The sequence below is a fragment of the Aegilops tauschii genome, chromosome 1 (assembly GCF_002575655.3).
Source record: "Aegilops tauschii subsp. strangulata cultivar AL8/78 chromosome 1, Aet v6.0, whole genome shotgun sequence".
Taxonomy (NCBI): domain Eukaryota; kingdom Viridiplantae; phylum Streptophyta; class Magnoliopsida; order Poales; family Poaceae; genus Aegilops; species Aegilops tauschii.
Genome location: NC_053035.3, coordinates 111,925,636 through 111,932,666, shown reverse-complemented (window position 1 = coordinate 111,932,666; position 7,031 = coordinate 111,925,636).

Here is a 7,031-nt window from a genome sequence, read left to right as displayed (position 1 = left end):
CAAAGAAAAAGTTAAAAGATGGCATGACAAAAGAATCCAAAAGTGTGAGTTTAAAGTCGGAGAATATGTTCTTTTGTACAACTCTCGTTTCAGATTCTTTGCAGGAAAACTCCTCTCAAAATGGGAAGGCCCCTATGTTGTCGAGGAGGTTTATCGGTCTGGAACCATCAAAATAAATAATGCCGAAGGTACTAACCCGAAGGTTATTAATGGGCAACGAATAAAACATTATATCTCAGGTACGCCCATTAATGTTGAAAGTAATATTATCCAAACTTTGACACCGGAAGAACACATAAAAGAGTCCTTCCGGAACACTCCAGAATCATGAAAATAAGGAGGTACATGATACGGTAAGTAAACGGACTCCAAAAAATCTGCAAAAATATTTTTTGTCAGTTTTGGAATATTTAGAAAAATAGGAAAATAAGAAACTTCTAGGAAGCGTAACCTGGTGGGCAGCCTGGCGCGCCCAGGTGGGTGGGTTGTGCCCACCTGGGACACCTTTCGGACTCCATTTTTCTACAGCTTGCTTGTTTCCCAAGATAAAAAATCTATATATACTCCCCGAACCTGTTGATCACCATATAGCGGAAAAATCCTCTGTTCTCTTTTCTTGCTGTTTTCGGCCAGATCTATCAATATGAACTGTTACTTATTCATGAGAAGTTTATGATAAAAGCTCTATGATAAAAGCCTTATGTTTAAATTTGTTGCTGTTATAATAATGAACATGATGCTTCTATGTCCGTATTTTTTTTATCGACACCTCTCTCTCTAAGCATGTGGACATGTTTTTCGATTTCGGTTTTCGCTTGAGGACAAGCGAGGTCTAAACTTGGGGGAGTTGATACGTCCATTTTGCATCATATTTTCTTACTGTTATTTATGATGTTTTTATCCATGATAATGCTTTTTGGAATAATTCTAATGCCTTTTCTCTCATAATATGCAAGGTATACACAAGGAGGGAGAATTCTGGCAGCTGGAAATCTGGACCAGGAAAAGCTATGTCAAGCCACCTATTCTGCACAACTCCAAACAAGTTGAAACTTCATGGAGATTTTTTATCAAATATATGATGAATATTGGAGCAAATAACTACCAGAGAGAGCCCACCAGGTGGGCACAACCCACCTCGGCACGTTAGGGAGCCAAGGCGCGCCCTGGTGGGTTGTGCTCACCCAGGCCCACCCCCGGTGACCATCTTCTGGTATAAAGGTCATTTTGACCTAGAAAAATAAGGACAAGACTTCCGGGACGGAGCGCCGCCGTCTCGAGGCGGAACTTGGGTAGGAGCACTTTTGCCCTTCGGCGTAGCGATTCCGTCGGGGGAACTTCCCTCTCGGAGGGGGAAATCATCGTCATCATCATCACCAACAACTCTACCATCTTGGGGAGGGCTATCTCCATCAACATATTCAACAACACCATCTCATCTCTTGTTTTCAATCTTATTACCGAACTATAGATTGGTGCTTGTGGGTGACTAGTAGTATTGATTACATCTTGTAGTTGATTACTATATGGTTTATTTGGTGGAAGATTATATGTTTAGATCCAATATGCTATTTAATAATCCTCTAATCATGCACATGATTATCATTTGTGAGTAGTTACTTTTGTTCTTGAGGTCACGGGAGAAATCATGTTGCAAGTAATCATGTGAACTTGATATGTGTTGATATTTTGATAGTATGTATGCTGTGATTCCCTTAGTGGTGTCATGTGAACATCGACTACATGACACTTCACCATAATTGGGCCTAAGGGAATGCATTGTGGAGTAGCAATTAGATGATGGGTTGCTAGAGTGACAGAAGCTTAAACCCCAGTTTATGCGCTATTCCGTAAGGGACCGATTGGATCCAAAAGTTTAATGCTATGGTTAGAATTTATTCTTAATACCTTTCTCGTAGTTGCGGATGCTTGCGGGAGGGAGTTATGTCTCCAATGTATCTATAATTTATGAAGTATTCATGCCATGTTTACAACAATTTTATATGGTTTTGGTATGATTTGTATGGAACTAACCCAGACTGACGCTGTTTTCAGCAGAACTACCGTGGTGTTGTTTTTTGTGCAGAAATGAAAGTTCTCCAAATGAGCTGAAACTTTTTGACAATTTCTTTTGGAACAAAAGAGACCCCGAAGCTTCGTGGGAGGGCCAGAAGAGCCACGAGGAGGGCACAACCCACCAGGGCGCGCCTGGTGGGCCTGGCTTGCCCCGGTGGGTTGTGCTCGCCTGGAGGCCCATCTTAGCGGGAAACCGCCGCCCAAAAATCCTATAAATAGAGAAACCATCAGAAATAACCCTAGATCAGAAGTTCCGCCGCTGCAGGCCTCTGTAGCCACCGAAAACCAATCTAGACCCCGTTCGGGCACCCTACCGGAGGGGGGAATCATCTCCGGTGGCCATCTTCATCATCCCGGCGGCCACCACGATGAGGAGGGAGTAGTCCACCCTCGAGGCTGAGGGTTTGTACCAGTAGCTATGTGTTTAATCTCTCTCTCTCTCTCTCTCTCTCTCGTGTTCTTGAGATGTCACGATCTTGATGTATCACGGGCTTTGTTAATATAGTCAGATCATATGGTGTTTTCCCCTCTCTATCTTGTTGTGATGAATTGAGTTTTTCCCTTTGAGATTTCGTTGTTATTGGATTGAATATTTTTATGGATTTGAGAACACTTGATATATGTCTTGCAATTGAATACTCGTGGTGACAATGGGATATCGTATTGATTCACTTGATATATGTTTTGGCACTCAACTCGCGGATTCCTGAGGTGACATTGGGGTAATATATGCATAGGGGTTTATGCACGTTCTTGTCTTTGTTTCTCCGGTAGAAATATTGGGGCACTCCTTGAAGTTCTTTGTGTTGGATTGAATATTATGAATCTAAATTTGCTTTGGTGTTATTTTAGTACGAACTCTAGGATAGATCAAACGGAAAGAATAGCTTTGTGTTATTTTAGTACGGACTCTTGAATAGATCGAACGGAAAGAATAGCTTTGAGGTGGTTTCATACCCTACAAACAATTTATTCTTATGTTCTCCACTAGATAGGAACATTGGAGTGATTCTTCATCACTTTGAGGGATTGTAATATGATCCAATTATATTAGCATTGTTGAGAGGTTGCACTAGTGAAAGTACGGACCCTAGGCCTCATTTTCAAGCATTGCAATACCATTTTTGTGCCCGTTTACTATTTGCTACCTTGCTGTTTTTATTTATTCAGATTATAAAAATATATTTCTACCATCCATATTACACTTTTATCACCATCTCTTTGCCGAACTAGTGCACCTATACAAATTACCATTGTATTGTGTGTGTTGGGGACACAAGAGATTTCTTGTATTTGGTTGCAGGGTCGTTTGAGAGAGACCATCTTCATCCTACACCTCTCACGGATTGATAAACCTTAGGTCATCTACTTGAGGGAAAATTGCTATTGTCCTACAAAACTCTGCATTTGGAGGCCCAACACGTGTCTACAAGAATAAAGTTGCATAGTAGACATCAAGCTCTTTTCTGGCGCCGTTGCCGAGGAGGTGAGTGCATGAAGGTATATCTTTAGATCTTGCAATTGAATTTTTTAGTTTCTTGTTTTATCACTAGTTTGGTTTATAAAACAGAACTACATAAAAAATGGAATTGAGGTTGCATCGTATTATTGATCATCTTTATAATATCTTTCTTGAAAATGATGGTTCGGAAAATTGTGCTCAATTGTTAGAAGAAGAAGTCAATAAAATGTTTTGGCACAAAATATTTGAATGATGAGCACGATTGCAATGTTGTTAGTATGAATTGTTTGAATATCCATGATGCTAATGATATGCAAAGCCATAAGCTTGGGGATGCTATGTTTGATGAAGATGATATTCATAGTCCCCCGAGATTTGATGTGCAAATTTGTTATAATGATTGCATGCCTCCTATTTATGATGATTATATTGATGAAAGTGGATTTGGAGAGGTCGTGACTTTATTTAATGCTGAATCCACTATTTTGGAGGAGGTTGCAATTGATTATGACAACAAAGTTCCTATATATGATGATTATGGTGATGACACATATACTATATTGAATAATTATAAACATGAAACTTGTCATCATGATTTTAATTTCCAGTCACATGAGAGTTATTTTGTTAAGTTTGCTCCCACAATTATTGATGAGAATAAATTTTCTTATGTGGAGAGTAATAAATTTTCTATGCTTTGTGTATTGAAAAGAATGCTTTATGTGATGGTTATATTATTGCATTTCTTCATCATGCTACTGAAAATTATTATGAGGGAGGAGCATATGCTTTACATATTGCAATAATATCAAGTTTCTTCTCTATGTGTTGAAAGTTTTGAAGTTATGCTTGTTTTGCCTTCCTATGCTAGTTGATTCTTGTTCCCATAAGTTGTTTGCTCACAAAATCCCTATGCATAGGAAGTGGGTTATATTTAAATGTGCTAGTCATATGCTTCATGATGCTCTCTTTATGTTTCAATTCTTATCTTTTATGCGAGCATCATTGAAATCATCATGCCTAGCTTAAAAGGCATAAAAGAAACGCGCTTGTTGGGAGACAACCCAACACTTTTACCTACTGTTTTTGTGAGCTCACATGATTATGCTACTGTATTGATAAATTTTTATTGCTTTTATTTCAATAAAGTTCCAAGTAAAGCCTTGGGGATCATGTTGGGTGATAGTTGATTTGATCTTGCTGAAAAACAGAAACTTTTGCGCTCACGAAAATGATTCCCATTTTTAACATAAGAGTGATTTTGAGTTGATTGTTTTTGCAGAAGATTAATAGACAAATTTATCACGTGGTCCTAATTTTTTCATAATTGTTTGAGTAGCATAAGTATGGTTTGATTACAGATTACTACAGACAGTTCTGTTTTTGACAGATTCTGTTTTCAATGCATAGTTTGCTTGTTTCCTAGTTTATATGGCTTATATTTCTCAATATAAATTGTAGAAATGATATGCTACAGTAGTAATTGTGTGGAAACAATTATGAATATTGTCCTTGACAGTACCAAAGTGAAATGGTTTGCTCTTTATCATACTAACCTATCTCACGAAGTTCCGTTAAGTTTTGTGTGATTGAAGTTTTCAAGTTTTGGGTGAGATGTCGATATGAGGAGAATAAGAAGTGACAAGACCCTAAGCTTGGGGATGCCCAAGGCACCCCAAGGTGATATTCAAGGAAGAACCAAGCAACTAAGCTTGGGGATGCTCCGGAAGGCATCCCCTCTTTCGTCTCTAACATTGTCGGTAACCTCACTTGAAGCTATGTTTTCTATCGTCACATGATATGTGTTTTGCTTGGAGCATCATTTTTTTGGTTAGGATTTGCTTGATTTTATTTAGAATAATTTTTTGCATCCTTTATTTCAATAAAATGTGGCAATGATAGCCTTTGCCATGCTTATTTTGCAAGTATACATGTTGTTGTTTGAAAACAGAAAATTTATCGATGTTGCAAAAATTCCCTAGAAAAGTCAGAATGTGATAAAATGTTGAATTTTTTTGCAAAATAAGCTCTGATAAATTTTCTACAGTGTGGTAAATTTTCATAACTTTTGGAGTTAGGTAAGTATTGATACTCTTGCATTCTTTACAGACTGTACTGTTTTGGCAGATTGCTGTTATGTTTGCATATGTTTGCTTGTTTAATGATTCTATTTGAGGATAGGAGTATTAAATATGCAGAGGCATTTAGTATGCAATGTTGAGTAATAATTTTAGTGATTTGATACAGTAGAGAATGATAAGGTTATTGCATTGGTTTATACTAACTTATATCACGAGTTCTTGTTGAGTTTTGTGTGGATGAAGCTTTTGAGATTTAGGAAAGCCGTGATATGAGAAGAATTAAAGAGACACAAAAGCTCAAGCTTGGGGATGCCCAAGGCACCCCAAGATAATATTTCAAGAAGTCTCAAGCATCTAAGCTTGGGGACGCCCCGGTAGGCATCCCACCTTTCTCCATCGGCAATTATCGGTTAGTATCGGTTGAGCCTAAGTTTTTGCTTCTTCACATGATGTGTGCTATTATTAGAATGTAATTTTATTTTGTTTTTGCTTGCTGTTTTAATAAAGTACTTAGATCTGATTTTTTAAATAAAATAGAGTCCTCAAATAGTTGCCAGGGAGGCTAGGTAAGCCGCACGCACATCCCGTCAAGAAGCTCTTTTCTTTGGAATTGATCTAGTGCTTCACTTGTATCTTTTTGAGCATGGTGTGCTTTAGTATTTTTGAAGAAATTCTCTCTTGCTTCACGTAAATTAATTTGAGAGAAAGAAATATTATGCTCATGATCTTCACTTATATTTGTTTGAGCTTATCAAACGCAACACATGAAAAATAATTCCAAAGTGATAGATATCCAAGAAGGATATAATAAAGACTTTCATGAAGATCATTGGACAAAATAAACTTGATTCCTTGTAATAGTTTTGAGATATGATGATGTGATATGTGAGTCATGTTGATGAGTAATTAGGCTTTAGTAAGAATATTGGTGTTAAGGTTTGTGATTCCCTATGCAAGCACGAAAGTCAATAGTTATGCAATGAAATTATATCCTACTTGTGGTGCATTATTCGGTGTTAATTATGCTTAATGCTTGCTTATGAGATTATTCGTTTCTTCGTTGGTCGCTTGTCAATCTTTTGCTAGCCTTCATTTTGCACTAAGTATGATCACTACTTGTGCATCCAAAATCCTTTAAACCAGTTTTGCCACATGAGTCCACTATATCTACCTATATGCGGTATTCTTTTGCCATTCTAAGCAAATTTGTATGTGCCATCTCTAATTTTCAAAATAAATTTCTCTTTTGTGTGCTCGTACCGCTCGCGAGGCGGTGAGGGGTGGCTAATATTTTCCATGCTAGATGTGTTATTCTCACGATGAGTGTTTATTCACTTGTCATTGCATGAGAGTAAGGCAAAGGTATTAGGGATGCCCAGTCCCGAAATGAAAAATGAATTTACTTTATGCTG